Raw genomic sequence first — 26,946 nt, 5'->3', positions numbered from 1 at the left:
TCTGCATCAATAATATAGTGTCTAGATCCAGGGAAGTTATGCTACCCCTCTATTCTTCTTTGGTTAGACCACACCTGGAATATTGTGTCCATTTCTGGGCACCACAATTGAAGAGAGATATTGACAAGCTGGAATGTGTCCAGAGGAGGGTGACTAAAATGATCAAGGGTCTGGAGAACAAGCCCTATGAGGAGCGGCTTAAGGAGCTGGGCATGTTTAGCCTGAAGAAGAGAAGGCTGAGAGGAGATATGATAGCCATGTGAGAGGAAGCCACAGGGAGGAGGGAGCAAGCTTGTTTTCTGCTTCCCTGGAGACTAGGACGCGGAACAATGGCTTCAAACTACAAGAAAGGAGATTCCATCTGAACATGAGGAAGAGCTTCCTGACTGTGAGAGCCGTTCAGCAGTGGAACTCTCTGCCTCGGAGTGTGGTGGAGGCTCCTTCTTTGGAAGCTTTTAAACAGAGGCTGGATGGCCATCTGTCAGGGGTGATTTGAATGCATTATTCCTCCTTCTTGGCAGGGGGTTGGACTTGATGGCCCATGGGGTCTCTTCCAACTCTTTGATTCTATGATTCTATGATTCATTGTCCATAGACACCTCCAAGGTTATATGGCTGGCACGACTGCATGGAGCGCCGTTACCTTCCTGCAGAAGCAGTACCTATTGATCTACTCATATTTGCATGTTTTTGAACTGTTAGGTTGGCAGAAGCTGAGCCTAATAGCAGGAGCTCACCCTGCTCCCCAGATTTGAACTGCTAACCTTTCGGTCAGCAAGTTCAGCAGCTCAGTGTTTTAACCCACTGAGCCACCAGGGGGCATGTCATGGCCTATGGCTACTACAATAAACAACTCATTCACTTAGATATAACACTGTAGTGTAGAGATACATTGTGCCAAACTTGGGACCTTACAGGACACTGAAAAGTTAAAAATAGTTTAGCTGCTTGTGGAACATGCAGGTTGTAGTTGAAGAAGTGTGCTTTCCTATTTTACCTCCATCCATTTAAATATCAAGAGGTCAGTTAATTTTAGGGAACAAGGCATATTTTCAAGACATGCTGGTTTTGCCTGTTGAGAACTGTCTCATTGGCCACTCCTTTCAAAGTCCCTGAAATTACTTATTGCAGAGCATTTATTGCATGTTCAAAACTGAGGAGCTGGCACGATATCATCATCTGAACACTCTATTATACTGAGTATAAAGTATCTCAAGACCAGGTAATTAAAGTCTGCCTAATTTTATTAAGCTTTCGCAATAGTGAACCCATTCTTTTGCCAAATCTTGATTTGGAAATGATACTCTGAATATAACAATGCAGTTAATATAATCAAAATGTAATGCTATCACCTGCTGCCATGCCCTTAATAATTCATTTATACACCTTAATCCAGCTATCTCACATCTAGAAAAAAACCCTAGAGTTGGTTCGAACACATTAATATTACTCTAATGGCTGATGATGACTTTTGGAATGAGGGACATTTCTTTCATATGCAGAAGAATATGATGTCACATAAAGTGAATAGGGACAGTACAGGTCCTATTATTTATTTATTTTTTTCATGTGAGGAGCAACTTGAGAAACTTTGCTGTTGTTGATTGCTGCCAAGTGACTTAAGGTGACTCCATGAACGAGAGACCTCCAAGTCACCCCGTTATCAAGAGTCCAGCTCAGATCTTGCAAACTCGGGGCCTTGAATGAGTTTATTAATCTATAAAGCAGTCTTGTTTTTTCCTTCTGCCTTCCACCTTACCAAGCATTACTATCTTTTCTCATTATATGACCAAAGTAGCACTGCCTCATTATTTGTCATCCTGGCTTTTAGGGAGAGTTCAGGTGCTCATCTCCATTTCTAAGCCGAAGAGCCTGCATTGTCCGTAGACACCACCAAGGTCATGTGGCTTGCATGACTGCATGGAGTGCTGTTAACTTCCCACTGGAAGTTAACACATTTGCATGTTTTTGAACTTCTAGGTTGGCAGAAGCTGGGCCTGAAAGCGGGAGCTCACATTGCTACCCGGATTCGAATCTGCGACCTTTCAGTCAACAAGTTTAGCAGCTCACTAGTTTAACCCACTGCGCCACTGGTGATTTGCTCTAGGAGCCATTTATTTTCTTTTTAGCAGACATTTTTACCCACTGTATTCTCCAGCACATTTCAAAGGAGTTGATTTTCTGCTTTCTTCACTATGGAGCTTTCACAACCAGACATAGTAATGAGGAATATGATGGTTTGAACAATCCTAACTTTAGTATTCAATCCTATATCTTCACATGATGTTATCTAGTCTTGTTGTGGTTGCCCTCCAAGTCCTAGGGTACATCTACACTGTAAAATTAATACAGTTTGACCCCATTTTAATAGAAATGGCTCAATGTTATGGAATCATGGGAGTTGTTTGGATAGGTACCAATGCTTTTTGATAGAAAAGGTGAGTGACCTTGTGAAACTACAACTCCCAGGACTCTATAGCCTTGAGGCATGGCCAATAAAGTGGGGACAACATAAATTTACCAACCGAAAGATTGAGAGTTTGAAGCCCAGGTCAGGGTGAGCTCCTGGCCTTTAGCCCAGCTTCTGCCTACTTAACAATTTCAAAACCAGCAATGTGAGTAGATAAATAGGTACCGCATAAGCGGGCAGGTATTTAAGGCATCCATAAGGGAAATGCCAAGGGGACTCAGGGTGGATCACGGTACATATACATCAGGATGTTACTTACAGGTGATACTCCTAAGGACAACTTCTACTATTCATTCTACTGTGTGAGAATTTTCCTTATCTTCTCATTTGTTATTATTAATTTGCCTTCATATGATTGCTACTGTTGTCTGAATGGAAATGCCATAATCAATAGGTTAGGCATAATCTCTGTAGACAAGGGCATTGCGCCATCTGCTGACCAACTTGATCATAGCAAGTAATTCACAAAAATTACTCTTACATTCCATGCAGCCTGTATACAGTTTATTCTTTAAATGGATTGCTCGTGTTAACAAATTATTTTTTTAACCTTTTTCTATCATATTACACAATGCAACTGTATAAAAGAAATAATACATTTGATGATTTAGTGGAAGTTTCTGGCTTGAAACAGCTATCTAAGTGTCCCCTTTAAAATCTGTTCAAAGCTGTATTTTTTAAAATGCAGGGAGCCAAAAACTATGCAAGACTTTTGGACAAGAGAAAAGGTATAAATATATGAAACAAATGTGTGTACATAAACAGGCTCTGCTTAAGTGGGGAGGTATTTAAGGCACCCATAAGGAAAAGCCAGAAAAATGCTAGAGAGTCCATCAAGAAGGAAGTCTACAAACTATTTATTTATTTATTTAAAACATTTGTACCCCACCTTTCTCAACCCCCCCCCCCCCAAGGAGGGGGGGGGACTCAGGGCAGCTTACATCCGGTACAATTCGATGCCATTGCATATAAATAATATATACAGTAATTACATATAAGAACACAGTGAATTAATTTTAAAATTAGTTTTTAAATAAAAAGTACATTAATAAAATGTGCAATAATACTGGCTGTCTACCCTTATGTAGAAACAAAGCTCTTCGGCAAGGGGGATGGAGCGACAGCATCCCCGTGGCCAGAACTGAGCACAAACCTCCAAGATGCTGAAGATGGGAAATCCTATATATACCTCTTTCTATGTACTTGTCAGTGTATACGGCATTGAATGTTTGCCGTATATGTGTTCTGTGATCCACTCTGAGTCCCCTTAGGGGTGTGAAGGGAGGAATATAAATACTGTAAGCAAATAAATAAGTTACGTACATCAGCAAAGAGAACCACAGAGCCTTCCAGGAGTTGCTAGATACGCAGTTCAAACTGCGTACTAGGCCTGTGCGGTTTCGTTTGTTAATTCGTTATTTCATAATTAAATCGTTATTTTTACCATATCCGACGCGATTTCAAAACACATTTTCAAACCCGGAAGGGTTTAAAAATATCGAAACAGCAGCCCCATATATTTTACGAGCTTCAGCTCGTGTCGTTAATGGGATGGAGGCTGCTGAGTGCTGCTGGTGCCTGGGAGCCAATCCGGCGCTCCCAAGCACCCCAGCAGTGCACCGTGGCAGGAGCCGGAGCCGATTGGATGGCACGCGCGCACTCACCCTTACAACCGGCCTCCGCGCGCCATCCGGCTCCGGCTCCTGCGCCCTCCTCCTCCTCCTCCCAGCTGTGTTGCAGGAAGTGTCAGGAGGAGGAGGAGGAGGAGGAGGGCGCAGGAGCCGGAGCCGGATGGCGCGCGGAGGCCGGTTGTAAGGGTGAGCGCGCGCGCGCCATCCAATCAGCTCCGGCTCCTGCGCCCTCCTCCTCCTCCTCCTCCTGACACTTCCTGCAACACAGCTGGGAGGAGGAGGAGGAGGGCGCAGGAGCCGGAGCTGATTGGATGGCGCGCGCGCGCTCACCCTTACAACCGGCCTCCGCGCGCCATCCAATCGGCTCCGGCTCCTGCGCCCTCCTCCTCCTCCTCCCAGCTGTGTTGCAGGAAGTGTCAGGAGGAGGAGGAGGAGGAGGAGGGCGCAGGAGCCGGAGCCGATTGGATGGCGCGCGGAGGCCGGTTGTAAGGGTGAGCGCGCGCGCGAGGAGGAGGAGGAGGAGGGTGCAGGAGCCGGAGCCGATTGGATGGCGTGCGGAGGCTGGTTGTGTGAGTTTTCAGGGCTGTATGTATGACCATGTTCCAGAAGCATTCTCTCCTGACATTTTGCCCACATCTATGGCAGGCATCCTCAGAGGTCTGTTGGAAACTAGGCAAATGGAGTTTAAAAAATGTTTTGTAAATATTTACGAAATTTCGTAAATAACAAAACATTGTTTTGTAAAGTTTTGTAAATATTTTAAATAACGAAACAAAAAAACACCCCAATTACAAATCGATTTTAGAAACAAATTTTTTCTTGATCAAACAGGCCTACTGCGTACGGATTCAAACTGTGCCCTCACCACAGTTGTGCTATGTTAGGCTGCTGGGTTCTGTAGTCCATCAACAATTGGATACCAGCTGCGCCCGTACCTTGGGAAGTCTGACTTGGCCACGGTAGTCCACGCTCTGGTTACATCCTGTATAGACTACTGCAACGCTCTCTATGTGGGGTTGCCTTTGAAGACTGCTCGGAAACTTCTAATAGTCCAACGCTCGGCAGCCAGGTTGCTAACAGGAGCGGCACTCAGGGAGCATACAACTCCTCTTTTGTGCCAGCTCCACTGGCTGCCAGTTTGCTACTGGGCACAATTCAAAGTGCTGGCGTTAGCCTATAAAGCCCTAAACAGTTCTGGCCCTACTTACCTCTCCTTGCATCTCCTATGAACCAACTAGGACATTAAGATCATCTGGGGAGGCCCTGCTCTCAGTCCCGCCTGCATCACAGGCGCGCCTGGCAGGAACGAGAGACAGGGCCTTTTCAGTGGTGGCCCCTCGGCTGTGGAATGCCCTTCCTATAGATATCAGATTGGCCCCCTCCCTATTGGCATTTCGGAGGAAAGTGAAGACCTGGCTGTTCAAACAAGCATTCGATTAAGCAGTGTAATGAATATAGGAACACGGGTTAACAGATGATGAGATTGGATTCTGATTTTACTAATGAGACACTAATGATTGTTACATTGATGTTTAATTGTTGATGATGCTATTGTTTTAACTGTCTCATAGTCGTTTATGATGTTTTGCATTGAATTTTGCCATTGTTAACCGCTTTGAGTTGCCTGAGGGCTGAGAAAAGCGGTATATAAATGAAGTAAATAAATAAATAAATACCTCTCTATACTCATCAGACTTAGGAATCATTAGCTGAACAGCAATCATAGAATCAGAGAGTTGGAAGAGACCAACCGACTGTCATGTAAGAACACCCAATGAAAGCATCCCAACAGGTGGCCATCCAGCCTCTGCTTAAAACAGTGGTTCCCAACCTTTTCTTTCTTTTTTTTTTTACCAGGGACCATTTTGACCAGGGACCACTCTCCAACATTAGTACCAAAAGGGTTATGAATCAGTTTTTGGTCAACTTTAGATTTGTTTTGAGGTGCTGTTTCAGAACATTGCATTGGATAGACCACATCAGCTCTAGTTTCAGATACATAATATATGCCATAGTCAGTGACAGGGAAGGAGTGGTGGGTGGCATGAAAGGGGTGGAAATAAAATAAAATCGAATAAAGAGGAAGGAGGCTTGCAGACCAGATTTTCATCCTCACAGCCCATTGGTGGTCTGCAGCCCACAGATTAAGAACCACTGGTTTAAGACCTCGAGAGAATGAGACCCACCACACACAGGCAGCATATTCCATTGCTGAACAGCTCTTACCTTCAGGAAATTTTTCCCCAACAAAGTGGAATCTCTTTACCTGCATCTAGAATCCATTGCTCTACATCCTAGTATCCAGACCGAAGAAAATAAACTTGCCTCCTCCTCCAATATTTAAAAGGATGGCAATAGAATAAGCATGAGCTTCTGGGTATCCTATCAAAGAATCCCATGGCATGAAACAGATGTTGGGGCAGCACCTCCTTCCACCCCACACAAGTCAAATTTCCAGTCAAGGAATTCTGGTACATTAGCTGAAAAAGTATGCCCCCCCCCCTCAATCTTTTGCAATACTTCTGCAAAAACAAATACATGAAATACAGTATATCAGAATTTGTTGGGCTTTTATGATACTCCAAGTTTGCATGTTGTCTCATGATAGTGCTGGCCCCGAAATCATGCAGTCTGGCTAAAGGCTAATTAATCTTATAGAAGTTGACTCCCTGTGTGTAAAGCATTCAAACTAGGCATGGGCAAACTTTGGCCATCCAGGTGTTTTGGACTTCAATTCCTGCAATGGCTGTTAGGAATTGTGGGAGTTGAAGTCCAAAACACCTGGATGGCCAAAGTTTGCCTATGCCGGATTCAAACTGTGCTATTAGTCCTGAGCAATTCAGAAATGACTATCTGATAGTGCCATCTTGTGGCCGTAATATTTCAAATACCAGATTAATTATGTAATCTTTTCTGCTTATCTGACCATGCCCTGGAAACTGATTATGAGATGGAACAGACCAATTTTATTGAGAGATCAGCTTTAACACATGTCAGATTAGCTGGAGGGATGATAAGGCTGTGTCTCAGTTAGAATAAATTATCCTTGCTTGGTAGGCTGGCCTTGGGTTTCTCCACCATCCTCAGCCATATTTTGGGCTAGTATATCTATGAGAAAGTGAAAGAACACAACATAATATCTCTTGTGATACTCCTCCAGTCCACAAATATCCACCTGCCTTTTTGGCAGTTTGGTAATTGTTTTGTCAGCTTGGTAATTATTGTCAGCTTGGTTATGGGCATGGACAAACTTTGGCTCACCAGGTGTTTTGGACATCAACTCCCACAATTCCTAACAGCCTACTGTTAGGAATTGTGGAAGTTGAAGTCCAAAACACCTGGGGGGCAGAAGTTTGCTCATGCCTGTTCCATAGAAATAAAATGACAATGCATATATTATAAGCAACTCTACTGACTATAACTGAGGCTCAGGTCTTCATACAGTAACCCCTCTGAATACAGTGAGATTTACCTGACTTCCAAATAAACATTGAGCAGATCAAGCTGTCAGTCCCATTTGTCCCTTTACAGTGGGCACAGATGACAGATCTAAGTCTGACTGAGTCCTGTGGCATGTGCTTCTGGGAAAAATGGCTTAGGCTTTTACTGTTAAACCCTGTGCAAGTAATTGGCCAGAAAATATCTTACAGATAAATAGTTTCAGAAGGTTAGAGATTATTTAAATTGGAATGAAAATAAGGAATATTTTTCTCTTAGAAGTTATATTTATACTAAAGGTAAACATTTCCCCTTGACAATAAGTCTAGTTGTGTCTGACTATGTGTGTAGGGTGCTCATCTCAGTTTCTAAGCTGAAGAGCTGGCGTTGTGCATAGATGCCTCCAAGGTCACGTGGCCAGCATGATTGCATGGAGCACTGTTACCTTCCCTCTGTAGTGGTACCTATTGATCTACTCACATTTGCATGTGTTCAAACTGCTAGGTTGGAAGAAGCTAGGGCTATCAGCAGGAGCTCACCCCGCTCCCCAGATTCCAACCACCAAACTTTTGGCCAGCAAGTTCAGCAGCTCAGTGGTTTAACCTACTGCACCATTGGGGGCTCCTTTATTTGTTTACAAGAGGTGTTCATTAAAGATTTCCCTTGATCCACTTCCTGTGAATTGAGAGCAATGAAACTTGGCACAGTTATTAGTTTTCCTACAAATAGGTGCCACCTAGGGACACACACTTCTCCCATCTTTTTAAGCAACTGTAAACACCTCGCTTGTAGAAATCGACAGGTTGCTCCAAACCGGTGAACTGTTTTTAAATTGAATGTTTCATAGTTGTGTTTAAGTGTAACTGTGATTTTTAATGTATTGTGTTGGCATCTGGTGGCTGCGTATTGCAAGCAGAGTCCCTCTTTGGAGGTGAAAAGGACAAGATATAAATGCTAGAAATAAATAAATAAACAAACAAAAGCCACGTTGTGACTTCGGAAATCAGAGTCTCATCATCTGAAAAATGCTTGCCGTTCAAAAATAACTTCATTGTTGGAAAGAGGTGGAAGTCCAACGGTGCAAGGTCAGGTGAATAAGGGGAATGCAACAGAATTTCAAAGCCTCAGGAGCATGCTTCCATTTAGGCAACATGTGAGTTGTGAACAGGTGCATTGTCTTGCAGAAGGCAGACACCTTTGAGGAGCATGCCACGTCTCTTGGTTTTGATGGCCTCCCGCCATTTCCGCAGCAGTGAAGCACAGTATGCCCCAATGATCATGGTGCCCTTTGCTAGGAAATCTATCAATACTACTCTGTGCTGGTCCCAAAATACTGTGAGCATGACCTTGCCTGCTGAGAGTTGGGCACATGCCTTCTTTGGAGGTGGTGAGTCATGATGTTTCCATTGCATCGACTGGACTTTAGTCTCAGGATCATAGTGATGGACCCAGCATTCATCCTGTGTGCTCAGTCTGTTGAAAAAGTCCTCCTGCTTTCCTTGGGACATAGTCAATAAAGCCTGAGAGCATTCGACTTGTTCCTGATTTTGAAAAGGTGTGAGCAGCCAGGGGATCCAGCGAGGTGATACTTTATGTATGTGAAGATGATCTTGGAAGATTTTTTCCACGGATCCCACACTTGACATTTTAGGCTAGGTGGCGAATGGTTACATTGCGATTTTCCAAAACTCCGCCCTCCACTTGCTGGATGGTGTGTTCATCAATAGCAGAGTGGGATCGCCTTGGAATTGCATCAAAGTCTGACCACATCTGAATTGATGATGCCGGTTCTTTACTACATGATATGATGGGGAATCATACCCATAAACTGGGTTGTTGTAGGTTTTTGGGGGCTATATGGCCATGTTCTAGAGGCATTCTCTCCTGAATATATGCCTCTAGAACATGGCCATATAGCCCCCAAAAACCTACAACAACCCAGTGATTCTGGCCATGAAAGCCTTCGACAATACATCCCCATAAACCTTTTTCATCTCATTGAACATCTCCTTTGGTGTATGGCCTTTTATGTAAAGGAACTTGATGACTGCTCTATATCCCACTGGGTCCATTATCAAACCTCACGCCACTTCAGCACCTGTAAAATCAAGACCTTTATCAGTTCTGATTTATAAATTGACATATAACCTATGGAGATGTATATAATCACACATGTGCAGTTTCAGCGTCCAGCACACTAATGCCTTAAACCAAGAAAGAGCTTCCCGAGATCTACAGAGATGCTCGCAGGAACACCTCAACAATCAAGAGTCCAAAAGTAGCAGGCTAAAACTGAAGCCATGGTTGATACCAAATGAGAGACTCCCTCCTGGGCACACAGAAGACTGGGCAACTTGGAAGGTGCTGAACAGACTGTGCTCTGGCACCACGACATGCAGAGCCAACCTTGGGAAATTGGGACACAAAGTGGAATCCATGACATGTGAGCGTGGAGAAGAGCACACCACAGACCAGCAATTACAATGCAGCCTGAGCCCTGCCAGGTGCACAATGAAGGACCTTCTGACAGCAACACCAGAGGCACTCCAAGTGGCCAGCTACTGGTCAAAGGATATATAACTGACAAGTTTTTTTTTAACTTTGTGGTTTTTGAAAATACATTACAACTGTACCTTTGGTTTGCTCCTGATACGACAAATAAAAAAAAGAAGTGTCCTGTGATAAATAGAAGTGGATCAGGGGAAATCTTTAATGAACACCCTCATATATATTTATACTAGGCACCTTTAAAAAAAGCTTTGTTTGGGTAACATTAACAGGGCAGTTCCCTTTCCTTGTGATCATTTTACAAAAACCCAGGTCCATCTTTCCAGACAGACAGGCAAGACCTTTTTTTTTTCTTCCTAAAGGTGATGGGAAAAAAGTCTATTCCCCGCTCTTGACATCCTCTCTATGATATGGTGAAATACAAAGGCTCTGCCATGAATAATATCACCATCTTAAGAGCTCCCTCTGCAACCAACAAGAGGAGGCAAGGCTTCCCTGGGTTCCCCCTCCATCTCTTTGCTCCTTCTCTGCCTGTCATGCGACTGGCACCAGGAGGTTGTGCGTTTCCCTCTGGAGCATTTGGCAGCCATTGATTCGGAACAATGCAGCATCAAGACGACAGAATGATAGGGTGGAGGGGGAATGATGTGCCAGAGGTGGCATTATATGGTGGAGCCTTTGGGGCCTCGTTCTGCTCCCTTTCACAACGCATTAGAGATGGAGCCCAGAAGGAGAGGGGCGCGCCTGGCGTGGAAGCGTCGGGTTCCGTGGGTCCCCGGTTTTCTTTTGTTATGGCCGCAGGAGGGGCATCCCAGGGCCCTGGGAGAGCCCTCAGAGGAGGAGGAGGAAGAAGAAGAGGAGGAGGAGGAGAGGGGATGAAGGCTGGAAGGGGACGGCGTTGCAGGCTGCCTGCGTCAGAGCAGAGAGGAGAGAGGAGATAGAGGAGGGGGGAGAAGAGAGAGCAGAAGGGGAGGGACACTTCCATCACCTCCAAAACCCCAGGCGCCTGGGAGCAACCTGAAGGGGAGCAGACCCCCAGCTGCCCGCCCCTCTCTTCTTGCCTTCTTCCTTCCTAGAGTCCCAGAGGAGAACAATTAGGCCCAGGTAGGAGGCAAGTGGAGGAGGAGAGGAGGCAGGGCTGGAGCGAATGGAGGCTTGCGTTCCTGCTGATGCTCCCCAGGCTCCTCCCTGCTTCCCTCCCCCGTTATCCGTGCCAGCAGCTGTAGGGGAAGAGACCATTGATTGGCAAGGATAGGGGGGAATGCTAGGAGGAGCCTGGTGTTGAGCATCAAGAGCCAGGCAAGCTGGGCCCTTGACTCTTGACGGGGAGCCAGCCAGCGCTTCACCTGCAAGCCCCCAGGTTGGTTTGCCTGCCCTGTGAGAGGCTGAGGGGAGGGGCCGTGGCGCGTGCCCCGCTCCCTGCGCGCGCGCCCGCACCGCCCGCTTGCTTCCACGCCCACCCCGCCGCGCTCCATCTTTCCGCTCAGGTAAGGAAAGCAAAGCGCGCACCGAGCCGGCTTGGGGGAAATACCCTCTGCTCCACCCCCTTCTAGGAAAAGAGTGGGGGGCACAAGGGACCCGTAGAGGGAGGGGTCCGTGTGGTGTACTGTCTCATGCTACACAGCCACACCTCTCTCTCTCCCTCTCCATTTTGCCCCCACTCTCTCTCTCTCTCTTCCCCTCAAAGGCGCGCGCGCGTGGGCTCCTTTCCCTGCCGGCTCAGCTGCGGAGGATGAACTAAAGCGCCTTCCTCCGCTCCCACCCACCCAGGCGGGCCTCGCTTGCTTCCAGCCAAAGGTAACTGCATCCATTCAAAGGAAGCCCTTCATTAATTTCTGATGGAAATGCGAGGACATCTTGCAGTCCTTCAGAGTGTTCTCATGTCTGGAAGGGTTCCCTCTGCTTGGGTCTCTCTGGGGGCCCTTCCACACAGCCCTATATCCCAGAATATCAAGGCATTATATTCTGGGATATGGACTCAGATAACCCAGTTCAATGCAGATATTGTGGGATTTTCTGCCTTGATATTCTCTGATGTAGGGCTGTGTGGAAGGGCCCTGGGTGCTCCCACACAGCCATATAACCCAGAATATCAAGGCAGAAAATGCCACAATATTTGCTTTGAACTGGGTTATCTGACTGTGGGGCCTTCCACACAGCTCTATAATACAGAATATCAAGGCAGGAAATCCCACAATATTGAACTGGGTTATCTGACTGTGGGCCCTTCCACACAGCCCTATATCCCAGAATATCAAGGCAGGAAATCCCACAATATCTGCTTTGAACCGGAATGTATGGCAGCATGGACTCAGATAACCCAGTTCAAAGCAGATATTGTGGGATTTTCTGCCTTGATATTCTGGGATGTAGGGCTATGTGAAAGGGACCTGAGTCCACACTGCCATATATCCCAGTTCAGACCAGAAAATGTGGGATTTTATTCAGCTGTGTAGAAGGGGCCTTTCTCTCTCTATCCTGGGATATTGTGCAGGCCGCTAAATCCTCACTGCAAGGGCCGCTGATCTCCTTTGCAGGGAAGCTGAGGGACGCGCTTTGGAAATCGGTCCAGGGCACATGCAATATTTAAATGTTGACGTCTGAACTTGCAGCTTGCTTTTGCTCCTTGGGCTGTTTCTGTGCAAGTGGTTTAACAAATTGCCTTTGTGAAGGGGAAGGTTTTCTTGAAGGAATGAATGGTTTTGTCTTCTCGTTTATGCCATGGCTGAAGACATGCCTAAGAATTCTATAATGCCCTTTGCTTTAATGGAGTCTGCAGAAGGCAAGATTGATATTTAGATTAAAACAGTGGTTCCCAACCTTTTTTTATTATTATTATTATTTTTTACCAAGAACTACTTTGACCAGGGACCACTCTCCAACATTAGTACCAAAACGGTTACGAATCAGTTTTTGGTCAACTTTAGATTCGGTTTGATTATATGAGGTGCTGATTCAGGAAATTGCATTGGATAGATCATATCAGCTCTAGTTTCTGATACAGAACACATGCCATCCAGTAGTCACCATCTGCTCGCCCACAGAAAACCATATTTAATAAGCCTCGGCACTATAAGAGGGTTTTATGAGACCAGTCATGCTCATTGCAACAGTGTAGTAACGGTGAGGCTGATGACCATATTTTAGTTCTTGTGGACCACTGGTGGTCCATGGACCACTGGATTAAAAGGAGTATCCCTTGTGGTATTGCATGGATATCATCTTTGGCTACTATGATTTATTTCTATGGAGTCCTTTATTAAAGAGATTAGACTCATATCTAGAACCTAGTGCTGGTGTTCAGGAGGAAACATTGGTTCCAAGTATTTCATCGAATTCAAAAATGCCTTCACAAAGTTTTGTAGGAAGGAGTTGTGGCAGTTGAAAGTGGTATCACAGTGCTACAGCTGTGCAGTGTAGATGCATTCTTGAAGTATGAGGTTGGCTCTTTCTGGAGACACTGTTCATATAGCTCTAATGTTATTTTGCTTCTAGTGGTGATAACCAATACGTTTCAAACCTGTTTATAACAACATGTATTGTTGTCCTATCTTTGCTGATAGTATGGACTATGTGCTACTAAAAATAAAGGTGGTGATGTCTCTCCCATGCTTACAGTGGTGCAGTTCAGAAGAGCACCATGCGGAGACACTCTATTTTAAGAATGTGTGTTCAAAACAGCTGTCTTGAGAGCTTCCAGTTGGCATGCTGCCTACTGACAGCATTTCCAGTTGTTATTATGGCATGAATGAGAGACCTCCATGTCACCAACAGCTCTGCTCAAGTCTTGCAGGTTCACTTTAATTGAGTATATCTATCTATAATGCCGTCTTCCTCTTTTCCTATTGTCTTCTGTCTTACCAGGCATTACTACATTGTTTTAGTGAGTCATGTCTTCTCATAATATGGTCAAAGTTCAACAGTCTTAGTTTAGTAGTCTTGGCTTCTAGGGAGAATTTGGGCTTGATTGGCTCTAGGATGAATTTATTTATCATTTTAGCAAATGAGTTGTGGCATATCCATTCCTTTAAGAGTAAACCATAGTGTGTTGTGGTCTACCTAATCCAAGACTTTGCTATAATCTATAAAGCATGTGGTGATTTTCTTTTGAAATTATTTGCCACAGTCCATTATCTAGCATATGTTAGCAATATGGTCCCTGGTACTGCTTCCTTTCCTGAACCCAGCTTGGGTAGTAATGCAAGAAGTCTGTATTTACTGGAATTCCTGATGTTCCCTTCCTTGGAGACTGGAAGTTATATTGAATGTTTCCAGTATGTGGGGCATTCAGTCATTCTCCACATTTGTTGGCAGATGTTAGTTTATGTCCATGTAAATGATTTTCAAGCAAGCATTCAGGGAGTGGGATCAAGTAGTCAAGATAACTTCAGGATTGGTGCAATGTATAATGTTCTTTGTTTTATGGTGACTATATCCGATGTTTTATGTTTTAAAGTTTACTAGTTTTAATCTATTGCTATATGCCATTTTAGTTATGTGATGTATTTATATTTTGTGAGGCATTGAATTTTCCCATTTACTCTCCTGTGAACCAATTTGAGTCCCACAGGGGTGAGAAAAGTGGCATATAAATGAAACACATAAATAGTTAGAACTAGAATATTTTCTGTCTTTGTATCTTGAAGCAGCGCTATTTATATACCATCTTTTTAGTGATTTATTTCTCTCAAGAGGTCTAAATGCAGCTTCTACTTTCTAAAACTAGAAGTTCATCTTAAAATGACTCTTTCTTGAGTAAAGTTGTCATATTTTCATTTATTTTATATCTTCAATGTATTGCTTCAAGTAATCATGTAATGTACCCCCTGCTGGTTGTGGAATACCCTCACTCTTGGTTTAATTTTTGCTTTGATTTCTTGGATCTTCTGGGAGAGGTCTCTTGTTCCTTTTGTTGCTGCTCTTATTGTTGTCTCTTTCTAATCATCATCAACATCAGCTTTATTTATATCCTGCCACCATCTCCCAAAAGGGACTTGGGGTGGCTTACAAGGTACTACAAGTGTAGGATATAACATAAATAGTATATGAGTATAAAAACAATATCACATAAAAGTTATAAAACAACATTATTAACAAATAAAATAAAAACCACCTGTAATTAAAACTAGCTGCCTTCAAATCACAACTGAAGTGCCAAAGTGTCGACCTCATACGGCACTTATCTTTATGTTCAAGTCACTGATCATTTGCATTTAGAGTTCTGACTCTACTTCTGTCACCGTTTGTTTTTTTATTTAATTACTTGAAGAATTTCATCTGTCACCCATTGAGGTTTCTATTTAACAACAACAATAACAACAACAATTCTTTTTGGCTGCAGATAGTGTCTTTTTGCATTTCACCCTGACAATATTCCTGACTTCAGTCCAGAGTTCTTCTGGCTTCCATTTAGTTAGATTTAATAGTACAAATCTATTTTTTACATTATCTTTTGGTTATGTTTTGACAAAATACTTAATGTTCTTCTTTAGTTTTACTCTGATTCTTCATATTAGAGGTTCATGTTCTGTTCCTCAATCTGTTCTTGACCTTGGTTTTTTTTTTTGGGAGATGGTGGAACTTCTCCATCTTCTGTTTCACATTATACATTCTATTTGATTTCTCTATTGCCACCAGGTGATGTCCATGTATACAGCTGCATCTTTGGTTGCTTGAAGAATGTGTTTGTGATGAACAAACTGCTGACCTCCAAAAATTCAGTCACCCTTCTGTTTTATTTCTTAATCTTAGTGATAAATATAGAGACCCCGGTGGCGTAGTGGGTTAAACCCCTGTGCTGGCAGGACTGAAGACCGACAGATTGCAGGTTTGAATCTGGGGAGAGCACGGATGAGCTCCCTCCATCAGCAGCAGCTCTCCATGTGGGGGCATGAGAGAAGCCTCCCACAAGGGTGGTAAAACATTAAAACATCCAGGAGTCCCCTGAGCAATGTCCTTGCAGACGGCCAATTCTCTCACACCAGAAGTGACTTGCAGTTTCTCAAGTTGCTCCTGACACGACAAAAAAAAAGTGATAAAAATGTTCTACAATCTTTGATTTTTCTCTTTTTCCTACTTTTTCATTCTAGTTGTCTATGATAAACATAAAATCCCATTTTGATGTATGGTCAATTTCCTCCCGCAGCACTACTTATGCTAGTCCTCTGCTGTGCCCCAGTAACTCATTGAGGGCTTTCCGACATGGAGGTTTCATCGTCTGACACGATCTCTTATTTCATTTTGGATTGTCTCATCATTGGGTTTTCATGGTAAAAGATATTCAAAAGGAGGTTTAAGGTGCTTGCCGCTGTGCAGTACTAACAAGTATTAGCTATATTGCCACTATCGTTGTCTCTGAAAGGCCTTCCACCTGTCTGCCCCCCAGCCCAGTCCCACTGCTTCTGCCCAGTAGATGTTTGGCATGTTTAGTTTGTCTGACTTGAGAGATCTCATCAGCAGCAGTGCAGCCATCAGCATCGTCTCTTGTCTTACTGGAGCATGCAATCCCTCCCCCGCAGAAAGTTAGTTAGTGGGAATATCTCTAATACCAGGCAGTTTGTGCCCCATTCCTTCACAGCAATGGGTTTGACACTGAGATGGATGGATCACCTGTTTTCTCTCCACAAGTTGCTAGATTCCAAAGAATCCCTCCCATAGGGGCATCTTAAAATGCACCTTGGCTCATGTGTCTTTTGTCAGTCCTTTGTTTTTCTCAGCTTTACATTGTGGCTTTAACTTGGTGAATCTCATAATACTTCTTTCCGTTAGTTTTTTTCTAAGCAAACTGGCGGATTTGTGCTGCGTTACAGACTTCTACCTTGAATTCTAATAAATAATAGTTTAAATGCGTCAGTGTCCTCTGGAATTTAGTGAGGTTAGTAAATGCAGACAGATTTAACTAGGAGTCCTTGGTTGTTTCAAGTTGTAATACTGTGAAGAATTGCAGTGGAATGCAGAGCTATATCCTCATTTACTTTTGAACCATGCTTATTGATACTGTTGTGTTTAATTACAGAATGTCAACTGCTAACACCATTTTAAAGCATGTGAAGGGTATTAGTATGTGGGTTTAAGAAAGTAATATCTCCATTAAACAGAAATATGTGCTTTTAAAACACCGAGAAAGAATTTCCATCTGACACATAGAGAAAATAGGCGGATTCAGCACCAACAATCTAAATGGTATATTTTTGACTCAAAGAAAACCTTTGTGTATATAAACCTTATGTGCCTGATTCTAAGTTTACTTCGCTACAATACTAATAGGTGCTAGATACTTGGGCATCTTGTATTCATAATTCCAAAACGACACCTTGGCTTTCTGATGGTTCAGTGTGCACAGAATTATTGAAACATTGTACAAAATTACCTTCAGGCTATGCATGTAAGTTGAACAGGAAACATAAATAATTAAATGTTTAGATTTGGGTCCCTTCATTATATACCTATATGCAAATACAAGTATTCAAAAATTCAAAGTCCAAACACATCGGGTCCATGCATTTTGGATAAGGAATACTCAAAGAGATAATAGTAAAGTGTACTAATCTCATTGTTCTCCAATCTTTTTCTGTTGAAAATCCGTTTCAGACAATTTGTGTTGTGGTGGGGATTCATACAAACTTTGACTGAAGTACCATTTGTTATTGTTAGACATCTTCAGTTTCTGCATGTTTCAAGCCTCTTCATTCAAAATGATACATAACAGTAGTTTAGATGTTGACAGTGAAATCGAAGTATCAGACTAGGAATTGAGCTTTCCTTGTTTACTTGTAAAACCTCTGAATGTTGTCAAGAATCTTGAGAAGTATTTAAGAGTGCATTTTCATTTTTTCTGGCTCTCCAAAGAGAAGATTATTTCAGTTGGTAGGAGGGGGCAGGAAACATCTTTAAATAAACTTACCTTGGGATATAAGTTTTAGTTTTTGATGATTAATGTGTCAGTGACAGTTTAAAAAAATCAGTTTGGTTTCCTAAGGGAAGCATGGCTGATAAAGATGCAAGAGCAGCTGAACCAGCATTCGGCATGTCTATCTGTCTGTCAGTCACTGTGAACTTGGATGAAAGCCAAGCTCACCCTGTGAATGAGGAATGTGCTGTGAGTACTTTTTATATTCTCCTTTCTCTTTGTTTGGTCCTCATTAAAAGGGCTTGACAAAATTTAGTCAATTGCACATGTCTGCATTCAGTGAAAGAAAAAGGATTGCTAGGTTGTCTCTGTCTGGGTGGGTAGCAGGAGGAGGGGAAACATTTGGGATTGCTCTTTCCGACTGTAATTGCTGCTGACATGGAAGATAGAAAAGACCCTGTTTGGTGTAAATGGGGTTGCCAATGAGGATGGTATTCATGTTTTAAAAGACTGCAAGCATCAGTGTACATGAGCTTCTGTTTTTAGGCCCTTTATGGACACAGTAGTTCTGAGTAGACAGTCAGGAGTGGTTTAACTGCACCAATTTTACCCATTAAATCATTTCCTTTATCCAATTTATTAGCTATATTAAACGAAAATGTTCCCAGGGCAACTGTATAAATATAGTAATCTAAAAAAAAAAACAACCAAACAAAACAACAACAGTGGGTTGGTAGAAATCTTCAGTTTCTACCAACTGATGATAGCTTTCTACTGGAGAAATCCTTGTTTTGGATATGAGCTACACATCCAACAGTATTTCACCCAACATGGCACTAGATAACTTTCTACTGGAAAAATCCTTGTTTTGGATATGAACTACACATCCAACAGTATTTCACCCAACATGGCTAGAGAATTTCAAGAGTAGTAGTTCCCAAAATTAACATTTTCAAACTCTGGGAAATAAGTTGGGCCAGTTAGCCTGCAAGGCATGTTCCCTATGTTAGCTGTTATGTTAACTTCATAGACACTTGTTCTCATGAAGATTTCTGTATAACTCTAATGCTGGTGCATACTTCCTCTGGTAACCTCTACGTAACTACATGTGTTGTTGGCGTCCATTCCTATACAGACAGGTATATATACAGAGGCAATATAACTAGGAACATTCATGTTCTGACTTAGGACATCATCAGACAATTTCTGGGCTCCGTTTCCATGTGATTAGGAAACTGAGCCCCATGGGAGCACTCTGTGGTACTCCTTTTCCTAAGTGCATGCAAACAGATCACGAAGACTGTCTTCAGGAGTCGGGTGTTACCTGACTGCAACCAACAGAATGCGAGGAAAAGCGTGGAGAAGATGTGGGAAGGCGGGGAAAAGTATGTGGGGTGGTTGGCCATCCCTGAAGATAAGGAAAGATGGGAGGGAACCATGTAAGATGGTTTCTCTCCACTTTCTCCTGCTTTCCTCCCACCTATCTGATGAGGTCCTTAAACTTACTGTTACAAAGTACCTTCATAGTGGTGGTGAATCTTGAAAGCTGGACCACATTACAGGGTGTTCGTTGTGGATTTATCTTTATGCAGAACAAAATATTTGATGAATGATAGAAACTTAGAAATGTAGAATTAGAAAGGAGACCAAGGGTAATTTATTTGAATCCCTTGCCATGAACAGGAGGCCACGACTGAAGTTGGTAGGTGGTCATTTAACTAATACAGTATTTGAAATCCACCAAAAGTCCCTTGCCTTCCAGGATGGTCCATTTCACAGTTGAAACAGTTCTTACCAGGAACTACTTCAAAACATTTAGTTTATCTCCTTGTAATGTGAGTTCATTGATTCAAATCCTATTTTATAGAAAAGCAGAAGAAAAGCAAAGTAAGGCCTGTCCAAAGCAGAATTGTACTGAGACTATAGGAGTTTTTTAATGGAACGAAGAGTGGCATTAGCTTTCTTCAGATGTTGTATCACATTGTTTACTCTCGTTTACTTAGTTCTTTACTAGATCTTCTTCACACATACTGCTTTCAAGCCAGGTGTTAGTCTATATTTCAGCATCTGATTTTTCTTGCCTAAAGGTAGAACCTGTTGAAATTATTTTTTTACCCTTGGTTTGGTTTATTAACCTTGTTGGCAAATCTTTTGTTCTGCAAATTCACTGAGATGGAATTTCCTGAAAAGCTGTAGCGATGTCTGAAGACATTATGCTTGATATAATACCTTATGTGAGATGATAGTATGTGTATATTTAAATATGTTAGGAATGTGTGGCTGTTTAGATGTTGAAATGACATCCTCTACAATATCAGCTAACATAGCCACTACTGAGAAATCTTCAGATGTATGGCTTGACCACATCTTCAAGGACATATGTTTCCCAACTCTGATTTGAACAATTGCATTCTTGAATCATTCTTTGTCGGAACTATAGGAAATGTGTTACCCAAATTCTATTTGACAGGCTGGGTTTAGAAATACATGTGTTCACATGCTCTGGTTTGCATGTCTGCATTTTTACAATAAATGTCTGGAGCTGGAGATTCTTTGACATTGAGCAGTGGATGCTGGCACCTTTGACTGCTTTTCTGTCTGGTGAACGCTTTTCTGCCATCATGCCACTAACAGAGCATGCATTCCTTGATTCATGTTTTCTTCTTCTTCTTCTTCTTCTTCTTCTTCTTCTTCTTCTTCTTCTTCTTCTTCTTCTTCTTCTTCCTCCTCCTCCTCCTCTTCCTCTTCCTCTTCCTCTTCTTCTTTCTCTTCTTCTTTCTCTTTCTCTTCCTCCTCCTCCTCCTCCTCCTCCTCCTCCTCCTCCTCCTGAGTACAGAGAAATTCTGCTTTTGAGGTTGGTAGGCATTTAATTTTGGAGCCATTCCCTAAGTAATATATGTAATGTTGCCTACAGTGTTCCTTCCTTAAACTTTTGAAAGGTTTAGTATTACAAAATGGTATGTAAATTATTTGCACCATGTATAGTTCCGTACTTAAGCAGTGAAATTTGGAAGTAGCGGGATATTACTGTACTGGATTAATAGAAAATAATAGAAATAGAGTGTGTCAGTTACAAAAGTCTGTACTAGTCTATAAAGACTGTACTTAGTCTATAAAGCCTTAATTCTGTTGCAATAATCTACAATAAATACTTGGATTTTGAAGTAATCGAATTAACCCTAAAACTCAAGATGTCTTATTAGTTTCAGTTGTGGTTAACTGACAGTGGTGATCTTAATTTCATCAGAGGGAGGGCTTTGCTCTTTTCTTGGTTGAGAATTCTACCCATAATAAATGATGTACTTTTACGAAGGCATCTGTGTAGAGGTCCTGACCCCAGAAGGGCCCTACTGTTCTGCCACATTCATTTCTGGGTCTATTTCTGTTTCCACCTGCTTTCGTGGTATTCAAAACATTCCAGCTATTCTGAAGAGCCTGGTGCATTCATAAGCATAATTAAGTGTGCTTCACGGTGTGATGTTCTTTTGTTCTTTTGTTTTGTCCCATGGATTCTGTGCCTAGAAGCGATCACGATGTAGGGAGAATTTAACTCTCATTAAAATTACACTCTGCTCTTTTTAGTTGATCTAATACCCATTGGATCTACCACATCGGTTTTAAGTGATTCCAAGAGAAATAATTTTAATCATAGCCTTGGTTCATCCCTTTTTTCACCCAGAAAGCCAAGAAAGTGCTGTACCATTAAGTACTTAAAACTATATTTGAAAATGGAGTAAAACCAACTCTAAAAGCCTGCTTGAAAAACAACACCAGAAAGAGTAAAATAGTTTTACTCATTATTGTAGTCTCAGCAAGTATAGAGTCAGCCTTGTTGGAAATAGCAACCTTCTCAAGCCTCCACTAGTTATTTGTTATGTTTATAATTGCTTACTATATTGTATGAGTGTATTGGTTTGCCATTTTACCTAACCTCTTTGTTGTGGGAGGGGCTGCATACCATGTGATCAGGTCAGGACATGTTCAGTACTGAGACTTCATTTGAGATCAGTGTTTGCTTTGGACTTCAGTGGAGATGGAAGCTATTAGTCTCTTAGAGTAAAAGCCATCTGTATTCTTTTAGAAACCGTAGGAACAGTACACTTTAGACTTCAGTAAGATGTGTGCTTAAAGATTTCTTTGGACTATGGACTATTGATTCTAAGAAGATGCCTTGTGTTACCTACACAGAAAAACTACTTAAAATCCTATTGTAATTGGATTCATAAACAAAGTGCCTATATGCTGCATACATGAAGTTTTGTGAGTAAACCAACTCTGTTACTTTTAAGGAAGACTGTTTATTTTGTCTCTTGAGAGCATGACTTAAAGGTAAATACGTTTTAAGGAAGAGTAGATGTTTTGGGGCAACTAAAGGAACATTTCTGTAACTCTGCTGAATATATATGGGTTTTTGTGCATTGACATATCTTTGTCCCTAACAGTTCAAAGACATACCTAGGTACATCAGTTTAACAGCTGAGAAACCTAGTTACCTTGCATGAATGTGGGTGAAAATGATTTTCCAAAAGGTTAGGACTTCTAACAAGGTCAGACCTTTCCAGTGGCCAGTGATTTTTCAAAAAGATTATAAATCCCATTTCCCAAATTATTATGGAGATCCACATTTTCCAAAAGATTATGGCATCTTTTTGCCAAAAAGCCTGACTTTGCTATTTTACCATGGAAATAGATATGCTTGAACAAGATGTTTTGAGATTATATCTTGTTTTGTGTAACATCTTTCCATCCAAAATAGTTATGGCTTGTCAATTTAGCTGATTGGTAGCAATAGAGGCAGCATATTTTATTGCAATTTGACTTTGCTAGTGTGAAATACCAAATGAAATACTTAAGGTGATACATTGGCAAGATGAATGGAAGAGTTTTCTAGTCAGTGATGCCATTTCTAAATGTTAGTACAAGTGTGACAACAATGTATTATTGAACTATGATTACATTGAAGAAGTCCGAATGGGCCAGTTTCCTTGGATTAGACTTTTGACTTGAGTGAAGGCTCTTGTTCTTCTTGCAGAAAAATGTCCATGGTTGTTTTGTGTGTGTTCATTTTGAAATCCTTCTGGTATTCTAGGAATGGGATTACATTCAATTTCCAAGCCACATGAAGGTTTCAGGGTAGTTTTGTGATCTTTAGCTTGTTCCTCTTCTAAGAACTTTTGTTCTGCTTGTGTCTGATATGTACACAAATAAAAATTGCTTGCTTCCATGACAGTGAAGAATATTTGAAAATGTGATGCATCTAATGCTAAAAGATCAGAAGTATTGAAGTAGATAATAAATTGGAGTCCTTTGGTTTTCTACTTATTTGTGTTCTATTCATGTTCATTTTGGTTTGATTCATGTTGCATTTTGTTGCTTGGCTATTACTGGTCTCCTATATTAGACATGTATATTGCTATAATTTAATTTCAACTGCTATGATTTCATCCTATGGAATTGTGGGATTTGCAGTTTAGGGAGGGGCACTTAGAATTTTCAAATGGTTCCCAACCTCCAGGTGTTTTTGACTTCAGCTCCCAAAAGCTGGTAAGCTGGCTAGGATTTCTGGGAGTTGAAGTTCCAAACACCTAGAAGACCAAAGGTTGAGAAACACTGTTCTAGAATCTCACCAATCCCAGAATATCAAACTATGAATCCCAGAATATGGCCATGGCAAAATGGAATCATAATGCTTTAACTTTGTTGTATGAAAGAGCTCCCAATCTTTAGATGATCCAGAAATTTGAGAGAAGGACAAGAGTGTAATTTGGGAAAAAGGATGTGGAACCCTTTCTCCAATACTAGGCAGTCACCCAATTATTTAATGACAGCTTTAAGAATAAACTGAACATTCAGGTCCCTGGCTACTTCATTTATTATGGTCCAAAAATATACCATTTAGATTGTTGGTGCTGAATCTGCCTAGTTCCTCTTTATAAATCCACACATCTTATCCTTGTAATGTTACAGTGTTGTAGATGACATTCTCCAGATTTTTCTTTTACAAGAAAAGCAAGCAAAGAAAACATTATTGAACACAAAGCTTTAATGCATGCTATAAGTATGCCAGGACTTTGCTATTTCTCAGTTGCCAAATTCTCTAACAATTGATCTTAGAAGAAATAGTGTCATGGTATAATTTAAAACATGTGGGTTCTGACAAAGTGAAGTCGAATTTAGACTAGGGCCATGGATATGAAGGGTTTTGCCTGGCAAGCATTATGCTAACAGCCCAATGTTTCAGATTAAAGAACACACTCATAGGTGAAGAGAGCCACAGAAGTTTTAATTATGATCTGGCCAAAAGGATGCAAGTACAGCTAGTACCAAAATGTACAAATATAAACAGACAGCCTAATGCAGACAGCATGGGTTTTTAAGCACGTCAGCTTCCATTCAAGCTTCCCTCTCACTCTCTGGATTGGCTGAGAGAAGTGGCTGGCCTGGGCCCGACCTTTGATTGGCTCTGCTCCGCTGACACCACTGGTTCCAGGCAGGGATTCTCCCCCAGCTGGGAGGGAGTGCCTATGGTTGGTTTCTGACAACCTAATCAGCTTCTGGAAGGGGACACCTCAGGAAGTTCCTGTGACTATATTTGGAGGGTTTAGGGGGCTTTTGACTAGCACAATAGTCCAGCTTTAGGTGAAAAAGGTGGGGATATGATAGTTAAGTATCTTGAGTTCCTGAAACAAAGGTTAGTGGTCTCTTCAATCAGGATCCATTGGTCTTGGTATTGAGTCCTTGGTATTGAGGAAGTGTCCCGGGGGAAGAAAAAAAACAAGAACAAGGGATCTTGAAACAAAGCTGGTTATCTTCTGTAATCAAGCCTTGGGTGTCAAATAAAGGAATTCAAATGAATATACATATTTTGGGTTTCAGTTTCTGCAGCCAGCCATCTCTCAGCCCGATTGAGACAATCTGTTGAGCAAGTATTGGCCAGTGATATCAGATCTAGAGCCGAGACCACCTGCTGATACCTACATGTACAGAGTGGACCTTGATTGTCACCTTTGTTTAGGGATTTTGTCCAGCTCCAGATGTCCAGGAAATTCTTCAGTGGGGTCAACAGGAAGGTCAAGATTCCTGTGGTTTGTTTTGCAGAAATCATATAGTTAATACATATGCTATATATATATATATATATATATATATATATGATACATATAGGAATAGAGCATATGAGTATTTCAGTTTCTTTTTCCATATCTCTTCCCATTCTGACACTGTAATTGAGCGGTCTATGTTTGCAGACCATCTTATCATATTTTCTTTTACCTGCTCAGTTTCCATAGACCAATTTAGTACTCATACTCATATTCAACAGAACTTAAGGAGAACTGGTAAAAATCATTTTATAGATGGTATTTGACATCAGAAAAATTATCAAGATTCAGCAAGGGTAAAATAAAAGACAGATGTTGGAAATGTAGAAAACATAAAGGCGATTATATACACATGTGGTGGAAATGTAAGAAGGTTAAGAAATTCTGGCATCAAATTCATTGAAAAGTAGAATCAATCCTACAACAGAATCTTGATATAAAACCAGAATATTTTCTTTTAGGGATAACAGACTTCCCAATGGATAAAAATACCGAAGAAAATTCTTTTACTTAACTACGGCAGCTGGAATCACTCTAGCCAAAGTTTGGAAATCAAATGAAATCCCAACTACAGACCAACGGATACTAAAAGTACTAGATACGATGAATCTGGATATTCTTACCCAAAAAGTCTCAGTTAACAAAGCAAACATACACAGAACGGATTGGGGGAAAGTCCTCAATTTTGTAAAAAAAAGAAAACACAGGAATATATATTATTAAAACCTAAAAGAAACTCAAAGGAACTATTACTGTAAATCCGACGACAAAAGTGATATGAACATAGAAATAGGATTCCACAACCTGGGGAGTCCTTTCCAATCCTCTACCCCCCCCCCCCATTTTTTTGGTTTTTATTTCCTTCTTTTTTTTCTTTTTCCTCCTTTCTTAGTCTTTCTTCTTATGTTCACCAGGTTTTCTGTTGAAATTTCCTACTTTATTAAAATACATTGTTCCCACTCTTTTTATGTAATAAGACAAAATATGTACTATTACTCTAAGTCTACTGGAAGCTCCTTTCTTTAGGGAACAATCTTTTACTTGCAATAAAAACAGTTAAAAAAAGGAATGGGGCAGAGAGTAATGGGTACAAGACAGACAAAAAAGTTATCGGAAAAGGATACATTCTATCAAAGAGTTGGGAAATAATAGAATCTTTGTGTGAGATTCGTTACTGCAGACCTGGTTTGCACGTGCGCTGATATGTATCAGCACATATTTGCAGACCTTTAATAAAAAGATTAAAGATGAAAAGATGAATTCTTGAGGGAGGGTGGTGGCTGCTGGCCCGCCTTCTGGCTTAGTCCATCGTAACAGTCATGGAAATCTCGTGGATAAGGAAAAGAAAATTCTTTATTTTATCCTTAGGTGAACTATAATTCATCAAGGTGGGGGTGCTGTGTTCGACAACAAAAGGACAGAAGTGATAGATAATTTCCCTGTGTATATAGATTTAAAATGTGATTTGTATCTCTTGCTAATCCAGACAAGTATAAGCTGCTTCGAAGTGATTACAAAGAATATGGTGGGAGTGCTAATCTCATGGCTTGGAGGATGTTGACAAGCTATTTTTAGTGTGTGGCAGGCTGAGCTTAGATCAAGAAGATAGTTCTTTATTCCCATTAGTCAGCATATATGTCAGGGCCTGGATTTTGTTGATTGAAGCTCCCATTACAGCTGATAAGAGTTGCGGTTGACTAACATTTGGGAGACTCCATAAATTGTCCAGGTTTATGTAGGAAAGGTTGTCTGGGGATTTGGAGTAAAGCAGTGGTTCTTAACCTGTGGTCTATGGACCACCAGTGGTCCACAAAAACTAAAATATGGTTCATGGCCTCACCGTTCCTACACGGTTGTAATGAAAGTGACTGGTTTTGCAAAGCCCTCTTATAGTGCTGAGGCATATTAAATATGGTTTTCTTTGGGCGAGCAGATGGCGACTGCTGGATG

General features: G+C 41.5%; 1 protein-coding gene across 7 annotated transcripts in view; it reads left to right on the top strand.

Moving 5' to 3' along the window:
* The first annotated feature begins 10,923 nt into the window (after positions 1–10,923).
* Positions 10,924–26,946, top strand: part of FAM169A (family with sequence similarity 169 member A) — a 45,549-nt gene continuing 29,526 nt past the window's right edge. Inside the window, exons 1-2 of one of the 7 annotated variants that reach the window (XM_060761665.2) lie at positions 10,924–11,151; positions 11,735–11,844. The gene's annotated coding sequence lies outside the window, so the exon portion shown is untranslated. The other 6 variants (XM_060761663.2, XM_060761664.2, XM_060761667.2 and 3 more) reach the window with 6 other exon arrangements.

This window comes from Anolis sagrei, chromosome 2, assembly GCF_037176765.1.
Source record: "Anolis sagrei isolate rAnoSag1 chromosome 2, rAnoSag1.mat, whole genome shotgun sequence".
NCBI lineage: Eukaryota > Metazoa > Chordata > Lepidosauria > Squamata > Dactyloidae > Anolis > Anolis sagrei.
This window is presented reverse-complemented; position numbering and strand designations above follow the sequence as displayed.